General features: G+C 42.6%; 1 protein-coding gene across 12 annotated transcripts in view; it reads left to right on the forward strand.

Annotated features, from left to right (window-relative positions):
* Nucleotides 1-6478: 6478 nt before the first annotated feature.
* Nucleotides 6479-17281, forward strand: part of HNRNPC (heterogeneous nuclear ribonucleoprotein C) — a 32313-nt gene continuing 21510 nt past the window's right edge. For 4 of the 12 annotated variants that reach the window (XM_040969844.1, XM_040969847.1, XM_040969849.1 and 1 more), the window contains exons 1-2: nt 6479-6622; nt 10968-10993. The gene's annotated coding sequence lies outside the window, so the exon portion shown is untranslated. Of the gene's footprint in view, nt 6623-7284; nt 7327-10483; nt 11689-17281 lie in introns of those variants that run through there. The other 8 variants (XM_040969852.1, XM_040969855.1, XM_040969846.1 and 5 more) reach the window with 6 other exon arrangements.

Raw genomic sequence — 17281 nt, forward strand, 5'->3', positions numbered from 1 at the left:
TTCCTGGATCCTGGCTTCGGATCGGCATAGTACCGGCAGTTACAGTCACTTGGGGAGTGAATCATCGGACAGAAGATCTTCCTCTCTCTCTGTCTCTCCTCTCCGTATCTCTGACTTTGCAATAAAAATAAATCTTTAAAAAAAAAATCACAATTCCTCACTTTCTCCTACCCCAGCCTCTAACAATCATCATTCTCCTTTGTATTTCTATCATTACACTATGAGACAATCCTGGCCTGATGAGGTCTTGGCCACACCTTCAGCTGGGTGCACAAGCATTGCCCACCCATTTCCTAACTGGTTAAAGAGGGAACATCTTACCTGTAGGTTCCTGCCCAACAAGGAGAGGGCCGGGAAGGCTTAAAAGCCCAAGACCCTACCTCAAATCTTTGGTGTCTCTCACTCTTTCCTTCCCAGAGCTACCCCACTTCTCTACTTTCTCTCAGAAGGTGCTTTCCTCTTTCTTCCTCTTTCCCCACAAATAAGCTTTTCTGTCTGCAACCGGTTCCTGGCTTTTTATTTCTGCATTATGCTGAGGAAAGAAGCCACTGTGATATTCTGGTATCAACTTATTTTTAAATAGTGGTTATTTTCAATAATAAATGCTCCGACCAGCAGAGCCAGTAACATGGACAGGGAGAGGGTCTGGGGATGAAGCACCGACAGTGGACCAGTGATGGTAGAAGTCTCTGTGAAGTCTCAATTTATTGTTCCTTCACCTCTTCTTTTATATTCTTCCCCCCACGCCCTAATTTAGCCAGGCTATTGGATACAGATGAGTCCAATTAATCTAGGTGTTTTTAGCCACAAGTCCATTCCTGTTCCTGCCCAATCCAAAATGAGTGCTAATCAAATTCCTTAGCCCATGACAAATTAACATAAATAACTGGCCTATAAAATGTAGTATTATTTAGTATATAATTTTAAATGGTGCCTAATCTTAATATTCTCACAGATAAGGGCTGATGGGAGAACTCAACTGGCTAATACTCTACCTTAAAATTATGGCATCCAATGTGGACAAATGTTTGTGTCCTGGCTACTCTATTTCCCATCCAGTCACCGCTTATGACATGACCAATTAATTTGAGACTGAAACAGTAGATATGGAATCTCTTTCTCTGCTTTTCTCTCTCTTTCACTTTGTCTTTTGAATAAATAAATCATTTTAGAAAATAACCTAATAAATTTTAAAATACGCAGTTTAAAGACAAATTGTAGGATGTTCAGTGCGAAAACATGGCTGCACCTGCTTTCTTGTCTCACAAAAAAAGAATTTTCATGCAGACAACTCCAGTTTGCAAAGCAGAAGTTATTTAGGAAAAAAGGGGAAATTGGGGATCCTGACATGGTAGCAGGAAGGGGCTCCCTGTGTCCAGAGGAAATACCCCAACCTTCTGTGATAGTGATAGGAGGAAGGAAAGAAAAACTCTTGGTAGGGACTGACACAGTGGCTTAGTGGCTAAAGTCCTTGCCTTGCACATGCCAGGATCCCATATGGGTGCAGGTTCTAATCCCATCGAGTTCCTTGCTTGTGGCCTGAGGTCGAGGATGGCCTAAAGCCTTGAGACCCAACACGCACTTGGGAGACCCGGAAGAAACTCCTGGCTCCTGGTTTTGGATTGGTGCAGCTCCAGCTATTGTGGTCACTTGGAGAGTGAATCATCAGATGGAAGATCTTCCTCTGTCTCTCCTCCTCTGTGTAAATCTGACTTTGCAATAAAAATAAATCTTAAACAACAACAACAACAAAAAACACATGGTAAGGTGGAAATAGGGTCTTTCTTCTTTAAACATTTTATTTTATTGTTATTGGAAAGGCAGATACATAGAGAGGAGAGACAGAGAGGAAAATCTTCCGTCCATTGATTCATTCCCCCAAACTGCCATTACAGTCGGAACTGAGCTGATCTGAAGCCAGGAGCCTAGAGCCTCCTCCAGGTCTTCCACAAGGATGCAGGGTCCCAAGGTTTGGGCTCTCCTCCACTGCTTTCTCAGATCACAAGCAGCAACCTGGATGGGAAGTGGGGCCACCGGAATTAGAACTGATGCCCATATGAGACCCCAGCATGATGAAGGTGAGGACCTCAGCCACCAGGTTACCATGCCATATCCCAAATGGGGTCTTTCATGCCATCCATATCTCAGGGAAGTTATAGAAGGACAAAGGAAAGAATTTGTTCTCAACAACACCTGGCTCTGAAACAAAGAAACTCAGAAGGTTGGACTGGTTAACTTCCTTTTTCCTTTTTTTTTTTTGGAAGATTTATTTTTATTACAAAGTCAGATATACAGAGAGGAGAACAGAGAGGAAGATCTTCTGTCTGATGATTCACTTCCCAAGTGACCACAAAGGCCGTTGCTGCACCGATCTGAAGCCAGGATCCAGGAACTTCTTCCAGGTCTCCCACATGGGTGCAGGGTCCCAAGGCTTTGGGCCATCCTCGACTGCTTTCCCAGGCCACAAGCATGGAGCTGGATGGGAAGCAGGGCTGCCAGGATTAGAACTTGTGACCAGTCCCCTCTTTCCATTTTAATGATAAACTGATAATTCAGGCACTATCTCCTTGATGGTGATTCAGTAAGGAGATTAGGAGGAGGTCACTTCCAAATGGTGAACTGATATGTTAATTGTGACCCTTTGTCAAGGAGAAAGGGTGTCCTTGAAAAACATGCTGGGGTCCTGTCTAAAGTCCTCACCTTGCATGAACTGAATCCCATATAGAGGCTGGTTTTAATCCCAGCAGCCCCACTTCCCATCCCGCTTCCAGCTTCTGGCCTGAGAAAGCAGTGCAGGATAGCCCAAAGCTTTGGAACCCTGCACCTGTGCGGGAGACCTGGAGGAGGCTCTTGGCTCCTGGCTTCAGACTGACTCAGCTCCAGCAGTTGCAGTTACTTGGGGAGTGAATGATTGGATGGAAGATCTTCTTCTCTGTCTCTACTTCACTCTGTATATTTGACTTTCTGGTAAAAATAAAATAAATCTTTTTTAAAAAACTTCCAAAAAAAAAGAAGAAAAACATGCTGTTGGGAAGTTAAGACATGGGGAAAAAAATACAATACTATATTTGGAAAAATTAACTTGGGTACCAGAAAAACCCTAAGTGTCTCCTATCTCCTTGACTCCTCACATATTACATGAAATACAATTTCATATTTGAAACACTTTGGCCCAGGCTTATCAAATAGAATTTTTATAGATTTTTGCTGAAATGATCAGTTTCCACTGCAATAGTTACAATGAGCTCCAATAGTGAAATATAAGAAAAACACTGTGCCAATTAATTGTATGAAGATTTCCTGCAGGATAAATTATCAGAGGATAAAACCTTGTGCTTTGGAGCCAGAAGGAGACCAGATGGCAAATGAATTAAAGATGGCTTAACCGACCACAAACCAGATTTAGGTCACAGCTAAGGTGAAAATTAGAAGAGGAGCAAAGAAGGCAAAGGGAAATCTAAAAACAATTTTTTGGTAGGAAAAGAAGAGAGCGAGGGAATAAGAAATATGAAAGCTTTTTAACAAAGTAATTTACTTTCACAATGCATTTTTCTAAATTTAAAAATACTTATTTGAAAGATAAAGTAAGTGAGAGATATAAAGATGTTTGGTTTAGTGTTACTCCTCAAATACTTGAATATCTACACTGGCTGGCTGGAGATGGGCCAGACTAACACTGGGAGACTAGAACTCCTTCCAGGTCTCCCAGTGGTTATCTGCTCAATCAAAGTTACTATTAATGGTAGTAGTAACAAAATGATTAAGAATATTTCCTAAAATCAATATACTTTTAATGGCTGACATTCAGCAGAATTTCTTACATCTCTTACAATTTTTAAGATATATTTTTATTACTTTTAAAAACATTTGGGGCGGGGCCCCGGCACGATGGCGCAGTGGTTAAGGTCCTTGCCTTGCATGCCCTGGGATACCATATGGGCGCCAGTTCTAATCCCGGTGGCCCCACTTCCCATCCAGCTCCCTGCCTGTGGCCTGGGAAAGCAGTTGAGGTCAGCCCAAAGCTTTGGGACCCTGCACCTGCATGGGAGACCCGGAAGAGGCTCCTGGCATCGGATTGGCATAGCATCGGCAGTTGCGCTCACTTGGGGAGTGAATCATCGGACGAAAGATCTTCCTCTCTGTCTCTCCTCTCTGTATATCCGCCTTTCCAATAAAAATAAAAATAAATCTTTAAAAAAAAAATTGGGGGGCCCCGGCGCGGTGGTGCAGTGGTTAAGGTCCTCGCCTTGCACGCCCGGATCCCATATGGGCGCTGGTTCTGATCCCAAAGGCCACTTCCCATCCAGCTCCATGCTGTGGCCTAGGAAAGCAGTCAAGGAAGGCCCAAAGACTTGGGACCCTGCACCTCTGTGGAAGACCTGGAAGAAGTTTCTGGCTCCTGGCTCAGCATTGGCCATTGTGTCACTTGGGGAGTGAACCATTGGATGGAAGATATTCCTCTCTTTCTCCTCCTCTCTGTATATCTGACTTTGTCATAAAAATAAAGCTTTAAAAAAAAGATTTATTTATTTATCTGTCTCTTCTCCTCTTTTTTTAAAGATTTACTTATTTTTATGACAAAGTCAGATATACAGAGAGGAGGAGAGACAGAGAAGATCAACCATTATTTGATTCACTCCCTCAGTGATTGCCTTGGCTGGAGCTGTGCTGATCCGAAGCCAGGAGCCCTCTGAGGAAGTGTTGCATAAAACACACAAGAAAGAAAGAAAATAGAATGTATTTGAAATTAATCTTCCACTTGCATTGCTGGTATCCCATACAGGTGCCAGTTCCAGTTCTGGCCGTGCTAATTCCAATCCATCTCCCTGGTAACGTGCCTTGGAAAGCAGAAGAGGGCCTCAATTGCTTTATCTTAATACCCACGTAGGACACCCTGAAGAAGCTCCTGGCTCCTGGGCTTTGTCTCAGTCCAAGTGAATGCGGCCATTTGGGGTGTTAATCAGCCGATGGAAGACCTGCCCCCCTTTTCTGTTACCCTGCCTTTCAAATAAGTAAGCTTCTTAAAAAAAAGTTTAAAGCAACACATTGAGCTGACAAAAAAATCAAAGGATCCCTGGTGGCTAGCATTGTGACCTGGTGAATTAAGCAACCTCCTGCAATGCCAGCAACCTTTATGGAAACTGGTTTGCGTCTGACCCGTTTTTTTGGATCCTACTCGTTGATCCTTGCCTGGGAAAAATGACAATGGCCCAAGCATTTGTGTACCTGTGATGCACGTGCTAATCTGGGAAGAAGTTCCTGGCTTCTGCTTAACTCCAGCAGCGATTCTGGGAGTAAACCAGTGTTTGGAAGATCTGTCTCTCTTCTTCTGTGTAATTCTGCCTCTCAAATATATTTTTTAAGCGGTGATCCAGATGAACATGTAAAAGGTTCTTACCCCCCTCTCACCCCTAGCTTTCTTGTCAACAGAAAGAAAAATTGCATTTGCAAATGTATAAATCCCTTAGAATACCAAGGTAGATGACAATAGAGCTCAGCACCCTGCTTTATCCGCTTCATCACAGATCAGATGTGTCCTGAGGAATCTCCCTCTTCCTAGTACTGGATTATTTTTTTGCGGGGGAGGCTTCTGCAGTATGAACGACAGGAAGGCGGTGACTGGCAGGGGGAGGTGGAACCAGGCCATTTGAGGATTAGGGCTCAGATTTAGAGGGCCAGGCAAATGTGATGGCTTACAAGTGTGAAACGACTCGAGTCCGGAGGATTGGTGCCCTTGTATTCCAGGCCAGCGCTTTCCCTTTTGTTTTTTGTTAAAGAGAAACGGGGCACTCAGTCGGTTTGGGCAGGATTTACGTTGTTGTTCGAGAAAGGGCCTGAGGAAAGGAATTCAGTCAGGAACTGCGAAGGGATGTGCGGATGGAAATACTGCAAGGACATGTTCCTTTCTTACAGCTGAGCAAGAGCTCACCCTCCCCGTTCCCGCCTTACTCAAAGAAACGGCCTTTCTTTACCCACTCAGTGCGAAGGAGGAATCAGTTGGCGTTTCTTGTTTTTCCTAGGCCTGGGGCGACCATACCTCACCTGCGCCAACTCAAGGACTCCACCCCGCGCCCTTCCCCGCCCCCGCGCCGCGGGAATTCCGGCTGTGGGCCCACGATCCCCGAGGCACTTTCAAGAGCGGCGATAGGTCAGTGAGGCCGTCAATCATGTCTTTCGAATACCCGGATGTGAAACGGTACGCGATACAAAGGCGAATTTCCACCCAGCACTTCGTCTGGTACAGTGGCCAATAAGCATTCCCCAGGCTATAAATGACAGCAATGTTAACCAATTACAAACCAGCTTCTTTCACGCATGTGGAAATTCTCTAGCTTAGTCTCACCCACTGCTGATCCTGATTGGATAGTACTGTGAAGAGCGGTAGAATTGTCTAATTAGCAGCGGGAGCGAGAAAACTGAAAGCCAATAAGATTGTTCGCTGGGATGGGGCGGGGCCCAGGCCTTCGCCTCGGCGGCGGAGGAGACTCGGGGGCCATTTTGTGAGGAGACGGAGACTGAGCGGTTGTGGCCTTGTCGCAGAGCTCGAGCAGGCTTCGGTCTTTTCACGTCGAACTCGGGAGTGAGAGATTCAAAATCGAATCTCTTCTCCCTCCCCCTCCTGGTAAGTAGAGGTGTAGACCCCGGGGAAGCGCTGGGTACCTCGGGGAACGTGGGCGGTGGGGGAGGGAGAGAAGCCGAGGGAAGCCTCCATAGCGTATTCCGGCCCCCCATTTATTCTTTTAAGCGTTGGGAATTCGGTTTGAACCGGGAGCGAGATGTACAGGCCTCAGCCTCCAGCCTTTGCGCAGATTCACCATACCGTCGTCCCCTGCGTCTCGAGCGGCCGGGGAAACGTCTTTTTTTTTTTTCTCCCTTCTTTCCCTTCTGTATTAACGGCTGCTTTCCTTTGGTTTCTACGATCCGGAGGACTTCGGGAGAGCTATGGAAACGCAGAAAAAAAAATATTTACATACTAATGTGTGGTTGGAGTGAATGCAGCACCGGTGCCTTTTATTACTTTCGATTGTTTAAATGAAAAAGTCAGGCGGGGAGTGGGGGAGGTTCAGCTAAGTAGAGGTAACTGCAACCGAATTCCGGAACGTGCCGCATGGTCTAAAACGGTATTTGACAATAGGTTCGGTATTTTACTGATTGTTTTTTGGTTTTACTTTTCATGAGAAGATGAAGAATCTCGAAGCAGTCATTTAGTTATAGTTGCCAAAGGCAATATTTTAATCTATTATAATCGCAATAACTACAGCTAACTTAACTTTTTGTCTGCAGGTTACAAATCACTTCAAATAAGTTAGTGGAACTTTGCTTGAGGTAGGTATCATCCTTTTCAGGCAAGAGACTGAGGCATGAGAGTATTGGTTGCCGAGTCTCATTAAATTAGTGGCAGAACTAGTGAGGAATTTAATCAATAGGTAGGTCACATGGTTTAACCTAGGCTATCGGAACACGACCTATTAAACAGATTGAATTGTTATAAGACCCTAATTACAAAGGTCACAAGGTAATTGGAAATTCCCGAGCTCAATTCCAGGAAAAAAACTAAGAAACTTGGCATTTATTACCATGGTTACTTCTCAGATGAAAAAATCAGTTTTGCGAGATGATCTGGCATTAATTTTCTTGTCCATCTAATTGTGGACAGAAATGCTCAGTTACGTTTAAGTATATTGCCATATGAAAGTTGCTGACAACTGGTGAAGATACTGAGTTGGAAAATTGCCTAGGCATTTAGTATTAGATGAATTATTTGGGAACTTGCCTGCTTTCGTTTTTCAGTGTGTTCTCACCTCTGAAACTAATACTATTGCGCATAGCTTAAACCAATACTGCAGTTTCATTCCTTTTAAAAAACATTATTTGTAGAACATAAAAATAAGTGATATTAGGCATTTAATTAAAAGTAAAGTTCATCATTGCTGAATGATCAGAAACGTACAGACAGCACCTGATTTTAGAAAGCATTTATTAATTAAAAATACTAGCAAGTAGAGGGGAATGTCAGAAATGAGTATGGACAGTTACAGTTATTGTCCCTTGGAGTCAGAATGTAGAAGGTATCAAAAATTGCTCTCAATATACTAAACTGGCCCCTGAATTAAAACCAGAAACATGCTAGATGTGTTCTCAGGTAAACATTGGTAACTTTTGTGATGTCCAAAGAGGAATAGTGTAATAAAGGATGACTCGGGTTATAAATTTCTGACCTTTTTGTTGCTATGATCTAGCTTTTGAACACTACCTTCACTGCCTGCCTTCTGTAGAGAATTTAAAGCTAGCTTGTTTGTAATCAGATCTCTAGAGGGCTTGACATAGTAGTTGACCTTGTTTTGGACAGAGTGTCCTTTAAGACTAAAACTAGTTCTCAAAATATTAAGTGGTAAACATAAGGTAATAACTAGGAAATTTAACAGTTCCAAGAATCTTGCTCTGATAGTAGGAACTAGTTCTTTCAATCCCTCCTTTTGATAGTAGTGTGCAAATCTGGTAATGTTGTATAGCATAAAATTTTCTTTAGTGGTTTATTCCAGAAGATTAAAAATGCACAGAAGCATTTTTGATAAAAAGCAGCTTTGTAGATTAGTATTAACTGCCTTAAAGATTATTTCAATCTTCAAATGATTTTTTTTTTTGGTTACTTTTATGGAGCTTTATTAACTCATTCTTGAATATATACTTACTGGGAACAGGAAGATTATGCTTTGTACAAACTACATTTTCTTAAGTGATTGACTAAACCAGTACTACTAGTTGTAGGAAATTTGGGGAATTTAAAAACAGTTTATCATAGATTTTTTTTTTCCTTTTGGATTCAGAAAATATTTGAAGCCTTAGTGCTCCAACTGCTGTTCTAATACACAGCGTGCTTACAGAATTGATAGCTAGAGGGTGGAGGTTACCCATTTACAAGCTGCACAGTGGCTCAGGCACACACTGATGGCAGTTGACTCAGATATTTAATAATGGCAAAGTAGTGATACTTTTGACTGGTATAATTCAGTACCCCTTTATAGATCTCTCAATGTAATATAGGAGTAAAGCTGGAAAGTGTTAGAATTAACCCCTAGTTGTTGGGTCTCTTCTGTGTGATAGCACAGCAGTTGAATTTACTTACTGTCTTGGAAGGTGGGTTAACTTCTGTATACTACAAGATAAAATTCTTATTTTTCACTTTATTATTTTAAAGTGTTTATGTCTTGGGCCTTGTGAAACAGTAGTAAAGTTTGCATATCATGAGGTTAAAATTCTCTTGAGGAGCTCCTGTCCGTTGGTTTACTTCCAAAATGCTTAGAAAAGCAAGATTGAGTCAGGAAAGGGTTGAAAGAGCCAAATGCAGTCCAATTGTTCTGCGTATTGAGAAGCTTAGTAAGCCTGTAATGTGGGCAATAGATGTGTAAACACCCACTCCGTATCCTGAAAATTTGGTACATGCAATCTTGCCTACTTCTCAGATACTAACTTGAAGCACATAACATGTGATTGTACATTTTATGCATCAAATGGGGAAATAATTAGTGCCTGAACTGGACTTTTTAAAATTATGCAGTTGAAATTTGAGTTACAGATATTCCATTTATAATCATTGATACACAATCACTTTGAACATTTGTAAGAAAGTTCCAATTTAATTTTTTTAGTTTATTGATATAAAGATTTACAACTAAATATTGAAATATGTATGCAATTAATTCATGCTTTTCACAAGTTAGTCTATTTGCAGTTCTCTAAGTGATAAAATTTTGTGTCACGTATGTTACTTTTAAGTGGATTTATGCGCAACATTCCTGCAACTGTATATTAGTTGATGAACCATGAACTACAGAAATAATAAATTATATAAGGACCATACATTTTTCACCTGTTTTATGATGTTAATGTGCATATTCAGTTGCATAATCTCTTTTCCCCTCCATCCATGTGGTTTTTCATGTTAACAGTGAATGGAATAAGACACTCCCTGTTTAAAATATTTTTTTCCCCAACTGTAAAATCTGTCAGGTCTTACAGTTTGGTCACTCATTGGTTTGGAGAATGGGTGAATCATCAGCAGTCTTCATGATGCATCATTTTCCTTCAGTCTGTATTGCAGGAAAAACTACATGAACTTAATGTTAAAGCTTATGAGTCTAATTGCCATCATAATGTCAGTGTTTAATGTTTGTTCACTTCATCACTATTCATTGCCTAATTTTTCCGTATTTCCTTGCCCAAACTGCTGATTAAAGAAAAATGTTTAAACGTAGGCACTCTTTTCGAGACCCTTGAGGGAATGCTGACATGTTATTTACTTCCAGTCACAATTTCATACAGTCCCTGGTAGAGGTGCCGATTCTAAAGACTCCTCATCCCGTTCAAGTATAATGCTTTCCAAAATGTGCTAGATTCAATAGACAGATGTTTCTGTCTTGGGGGTTTAGGGCACAACATTTCTGAGGAACTCTGACTCAATCTGTCCCTTCTCCTTTCACAGGGCAGCAAGGCGAACCCCATCCCTACTCACTGGAGCTCAGCTTTGATTTTTAACCTCCTTTCCCCTCCCTTCCAGAACACACACATTCCCATTCTAAAATTGATTTTATAAAGACATTTTAAACATAATGCAACTTGGTGTGCACTACAGCAAATTTACAGGTGTTTTTTTTTTTATTGTTTCCAAAAACGGGACCTGGATATAAGATGTAATTTTTAAAATTTCTATTTGTATTTTTTCTGCAGCAGTTGGGTTAGAGGAGGAGGAGCCTTTTAGTCTCTCATAAACTGACCTCTCTACTTCCTCGTGTATTTTTAAGATTGATTGATGATGTGGAAAGGGCTTTGCTTGTCTGCTATTGAGAACTTCACCCTTGCGGTTTTTATGGAAACTGCTTTTGGAAAGAAATGAACTTTATTGACTTGACATTTTTGCACATCCCGTTTTTCTAATCTGGGCTATTTTTATTTTTGTTTTTTTACAGTGAGATTTTTTTGATCTTCAGCTACAGTAAGTTATACCAATTTTTTTTTTACATTTTTCCTGACTTTCCGCTGATTTCCTTTTTATTGTTGTTACTAGTTACTATTATACTTATGATGGTGATGATGATGATGATAATGACACTAATGATTTTTAACCGGATTAAGATCGAGTTTTTCTGAGTGTTTGTGAGAATTTCTACAACCTCCTGATTGACTTTGGAGTTTTGTATCTTGGGAGAGAAAGTGAAGGCATTAGCATTTTTAAGTGGATTGATCACATAAACCTTTTCTCTCCCAACCCCACCCCCCAACCCCTCAACCCCTTCCCTACACTGAAAATAATTTTACTGGCTGTTAAGTCTGTGACCTTATTTTTCCTGATCTTTAACTTAACTGTTTTAGAGCATCTCTGGACGTCTGTATTTTTAATTTTTTTTATTTTTATTTTTTTTATTTTTAATCTTTGATTTGTTAAATTTTTAAACTGTGCTGCAATAAAATGTGTGTGGTACTATTTAACACCTATGATGATGATGGCATTTTCCCGGAAAGCCATCTTCCTCCTGTTTCCCTTGAAACCCCATCCTGCTTTTCCTGTACACTACCCCTCACAAACCACAAGCTGCAGCAACATGGATGCCCAGCCTGGAGCAGCAGCAGCCAGGATGACCTGGAGCCAGGGGGGCCTTCGGAACAGATGTACACCCTTCCTGGGTGATGGTAAGAGGTGTGAGGTCCACTTGGCTTCATTGCAAAGGCTAGGAAATAGATTCTGGTTGATGTGGTCTAGGTACAGTCTCCAGAAGTATTTGAGTTAAGCTTTTTGTGGGCTTATTTTGAGTTTGCCAAGGGAGACAACCCAGTTGTTTATAAACCTAGGGAATAATAACAATTTTCCAATTAAGTTGGGCTGATTTGAGAATGTTTCAGTAATCTGAGAGAGCAGGAAATTTTGTTAGGTTTACATTAGTAAAAATTGTCAATTTTTTTGGGTAATCCTGGGGTTTGTGACAACGTTTTTGAGTGCATTAAGCATTAGCTCCTTAAATATTAACATGAATCAAATTCAAGGAGAGATGCTGTGATATTTCAATACTAACTGCAATTTTTTTTAAAAATTTGAGAAAAGGCTTAGAGGTTTTTCATTTGCAGAAGCAGAGAAGTAGGGTTAATTTAGGCATCCAAATCGGGAACAATTCCTGATTGTGATAGAAGAGGTCATTACAGATTAGTCTTGGGAATAATGTGAAGATTTAATGCTAAACTCTTGAAGTGATGACCCCAAAACAGCTAGCTATTTAGGAATTTGGTGTGTTCTGGAGGGTGATAGGAATAGATCAGTGGTGTTAGTCTTCAGAATAATATGAAGATTCAGGGTAAAGTTAAAATTTTTAGCAACCTGGGACTGGTGGAAATGGCTCAGTTGGCTAATGCTCTTTCCTAAAAGTGCCAGGATCCCACATGGGCACTAGTTCGTGTCCTGGCTGTTCCTTTACTTCCCATCCAGCTGTTTGTAGCCTGGAAAAGCAGTAGAGGATGACCCCAAAGCCTGTAAAGCTGTGGATAGTGACCCAAGTCCTTGGGAACCTGTACCTAAGAGGGAGACCTGGAAGAAGTTCCTGGCTCCTGGCTTCAAATTTGCTCTGCAAATTTGGGTAGAGAACCAGTGGGTGAAAGATTCTTCTGTCCCTCCTCTCCATAAATCTGCCTTTCCAATAAAATAAATGGGAACATGGACCAAGTACTTGCTATACTGACAGATGTTTGTGTGGTCCTTGGCTTATATTCTCATTTCAATCCTCACCTAAGGTTTGGGAGAGTTGTTCAAGACCCATTTCACAGGAAAGTACGATACAGGTCCTGTAAAAACATTTGGGGAATGCTTTTGGGGTTCTTTGTATTTTGAAGATTATTTTTATTTGAAAAGCAGATTTTACAGAGAATGAGGGAGAGTTGTAGAGATAATAGGATATCCACCTACTGGTTAATGTCTCAAATGGATGCCATTGGCCAGCTAAGCCTGGAGCTGCTTGTGGGCATCCCAAATGAGTACAGGGTACCACACTGGGGTCACCATCCACAGCTTTCCAGGTCAAAAGCAGAGAGCTGGTTCAGAAGTAGACCGTCGAGGACCAAAACTAGTTAGTGCCCATAAGGGATGTGGGTGCAATGGAAGGTTAAAATTAATTTTTGATGTTATATAGTTGATCAGTGTGTGAAAGGCCAAGAATTAGGGAAAAGTGGGTGAGAATATTGTTTCCAAATTAATCCTTTTCCTTCTGTATGTTGGGGAAGGGGTCAGATAAGGGAAGATACCAAATTCGGCCACCTGATATCACCTGATGCTGTGGAGCATGCTGTCAGGGTTCTGCTTACTTGATTTCAGTAATTCTAAAATGCTGTCTTGCCTATCAAAGGATAAGGAAATCCAATGTCCATTAGCTAATATAGTCCACATGAGAGTCTGCATTTACCCAGATATTTGCTACCAGAGCTTGGCTGGGGTAGTTCATCAATTTGCTCTGCCCTCCTTTCTCTGCTGTTAGTACAAGATGTGCTCTGCAGATGCTAATGGCAGTGGGGAATACTTATTTTTTTTTATTTGGAAGTCAGATATATAGAGAGGAGGAGAGACAGAGAGAAAGATTTGGCATACGATGATTCAATCCTCAAGTGATAGCAGTGGCCAGTGCTGTGCCAATCCCAAGCCAGGAGCCAGGAATTTCCTGCAGGTATCCCACGTGGGTGCAGGGTCCCAGCCTTTGGGCCATCCTTGACTGCTTTCCCAGGCCACAAACAGGGAGCTGGATGGAAAGCAGGGCTGCCAGGATTAGAACCAGCGCCCATATGGGATCCCAGCAGATTCACGGCGAGGACTTTAACAGCTAAGCCACTGTACTGGACCCTGAATACTTTTTAAGAGATGGTTTGCATTGTTTAGTCTTACATCAAGGCCAGATCATGCCAGAGTATTTTTTATTTTTATTAGAAAGGCGGATATACAGAGAGGAGAGACAGAGAGGAAGATCTTCCATCCGATGATTCACTCCCCAAGTGAGCGCAACGGTTGATGCTATGCCGATCCGAAGCCAGGAGCCTCTCCTCTTCCAGGTCTCCCGCGCGGGTGCAGGGTCCCAAAGCTATTCCACTTCAAATCCAGTGTCCTGCAGTGGAAGCTGGTCTAAATCTCTTGGTCCCTATACCCATGTGGGGAATTCAGGTGAGGTTCTTGGCCCGTTGTGATTTTGGGAGTGAACTAGAGAATGAAATGTTGCCAGTTTGGCTTTAATGCACAACACTAGCTCCAAATAGTCCTTTTTTTTTTTTCTGCTGCAGACAAAAAAGTTTATTTGTGAAGGGACAAGGTGAGCAGGGGAGAGGGAAGGGAAAGCATCTCCAGAGAGAAAGCCAAGAGGTAGGGTGCCTCTCGAAAGAGGAGGGAGAGACACCACCAAATAGTCCTTTTAAAACCCTAATCTTGGGTGAAACGTTAATGGCTCGGTTGCTTCAGACAATGGTATCCCATAGCGGTGCTGGTACCTGTTCCAGCTCTTGTAGTTCCCATGCAGCGCCTGCTTATGGCCTGGAAAAGCAGTAGAGGATGACCCAAACCCTTAACAGTGCTTCTGCCACTGGTTTTCGTGAAGCATTTTCTACTTTGCAGTTAGGCGTTTGTGACTTTTGGCTGCTCATTCTCCTTATGTGTGCTGTGTAGATTCTTAGCTGCACTGTCTACTTGCGGGGCCATTTCAGACCTGCTGTTAGAGCCCACTTATTTACCTGGTTGCTTTCTAGAATCAACCATATCAACTTCCAAGTTCCAAAGTGTTTCCTCAGACTAATCTTGCCTGTCAGTTAATTTAGCTCCGATTTTCACGCCAAATCAAAGGCAGCCATTGTTGACCTTTCCGAAAATTGTGATAGCAGTTCTGTTTTTAACAGAAATTTGTATTTCCTTTATCCCTCTCCAATAGTATATCCTAAATGTTATGAATGATTCTATTGAAGCGTGATGTTTGAGAAATGTTACTTGACATTCATTTGATAAGTTACTCTGACTGACATGTGATCTGTTGTGCCCCTTATGACTTTATGAGTTCGTATAGGCTGCTTTGGCCAGACTCCTTATACTCTTTAAAGCAAGAGGAAATGGGAGCATTTCCTTGGCATTCTCAGGTGTTTCATGTTTTTAGGTAGGCTTTAAATGCCCTGTCTTGCTCACCAGGTCATGTTTTACAGAGTGATTTTGTCTAATACACAAAGGCATACAGAGAAACCTATATCTGTTAGTGAAGATAATTATTATTTTTTTTTTTAAAAGATTTATTTTTATTATTTTTTGATTGGAAAGGCGGATATACAGAGAGGAAGATCTTCCGTCCGATGATTCACTCCCCAAGTGAGCGCAACGGGCTGATACTATGCCGATCCGAAGCCAGGAGCCTCTTCCGGGTCTCCCACACGGGTGCAGGGTCCCAAAGCTTTGGGCCGTCCTCGACTGCTTTCCCAGGCCACAGGCAGGGAGCTGGAAGGGAAGTGGGGCTGCCGGGATTAGAACCGGCGCCCATATGGGATCCCGGGCGTGCTAGGCGAGGACCTTAATCACTTGCGCCATCGTGCTGGGCCCGATAATTATTTTTAAAAATTAAAAATTTTTGGAAAGTAAGGTGTATAGAAAGAAGGGGGAAAGAGAGGAAGAGCTTCCCTCTGTTGACTCGCTTCCCAAGCTGCCTTATCAGTTGGGGCTGAGCTGATCAGAAGCCAGGAGGCTCCTCCAGGTCTTCCAAGTGGTGCAGGTCCCAAGGCCTTGAGCCATCCAGCTTTCCCAGGCCACAAGCAGGGATCTGGATCTATTCTTCCAGGAGTAGATTCAGCACCCACATGGATCTATGTGGTTTCAGTGCAAGTGCATTGACTGCTAGGTTACTGCATCGGCCCAAGATTGATTTATATATATTGTAAAGTGAGATATACAGAGAAGCAGATAATTCATCTGATGATTGCCCAAGGTGGCCACAACAACCAGAGATGAGCTGATCTGAAACCAGGAGCCACAAGCCTCTTCCAGGTCTCCCACGTGTGTGCAGGGTCCCAAGGCTTTGGGCTGCCTTTTACTGCTTTAAGGCAACTGCTCTCTCACGCTTGAAGTATATTATTTACTTGTTGGCAGTGCAAGGGAAACTAGAGTTGAAAGCTATTGGAAAGGCAGATCTATAGAGACAGGAAGATCTTCTGTCCGGTGGCTCTCTTTCCCAAGCGGCCACAATCGCTGGAGCCTGCTTTCCCATCCTCGACTGCTTTCCCAGGTTACAAGCAGGGAACTGGATGGAAAGTGGGCTGCTCCGCCCCCGGGACTAGAACAGGCTCCAGTATGGGGTCTCGACATATTTAAGAATTGGGCAGGGTCCCAAGGCTTTGGGCTGTCCTGGACTGCTTTCCCAGGCTGCTCTGACCAGCAGAGTCAGTAACATGGACAGGGAGAGGGTCTGGGGATGAAGCACTGACAGGCCAACAGTGATGGTAGAAGTCTCTGCAAAGTCTGGCTTTATTGATCCTTCACCTCCTTATAAGCATACATTTAGCAGGATAGTGGATACAGATGACGTGTCCAATTAGTCCAGGTGTTTTTAGCCACAACCCCAGTTCCTATTCCTGCCCATTCCAAAACGAGCACTAATCAACTCCTTAGCTCACAACACCAGGCCACAGGATGGGAAGTGAGGTTGCCAGTATTAGAACCAGCATCCAGGACCCCAGTGGTGTGGCCTAGTAGCTAAAGTTCTCGCCTTGAATGCACAGGAATCCCTTATGGATGCCGATTCCAATCCCGGCAGCCCCACTTCCCATCCAGCTCCCTGCTTGTGGCCTGGAAAAGCAGTCGAGGATGGCCCAAAGCTTTCGGACCCTGCACCGGTGTGGGAGAACCGGAAGAGGCTCCTGGTTCCTGGCATCGGATTGTCGCAGCACCAGCCATTGCGGCTCACTTGGGGAGTGAATCCTTGGACGGAAGATCAACTCTCTGTCTCTCCTCCTCTCTGTATATCTGACTTTGCAATAAAAATGAATAAATCTTTAAAAAAAAAAAAGAACCAGCATCCAAATTGGCTCCTGGCACGTTCATGGCGAAGACTTTAGCTGCTGTGCTAGGAAAATGTAGTCTGTCTTTTTTTATTATTATATTTTGACAATCTTTACATAGTTGATTAGGGTAAAAAGGTTCAAGGGCTACAGGCAAGTGGGTAAGACTTATTTTTTCCATATAGTTTCCTTCATGTTTAAAGGGGGGTGTTAAAGGAGAAGGCCCACCCAATTT

Source organism: Ochotona curzoniae, unplaced genomic scaffold, assembly GCF_017591425.1.
Source record: "Ochotona curzoniae isolate NIBS_2020 unplaced genomic scaffold, NIBS_Ocur_1.0 scaffold_4701, whole genome shotgun sequence".
Taxonomy (NCBI): Eukaryota; Metazoa; Chordata; class Mammalia; order Lagomorpha; family Ochotonidae; genus Ochotona; species Ochotona curzoniae.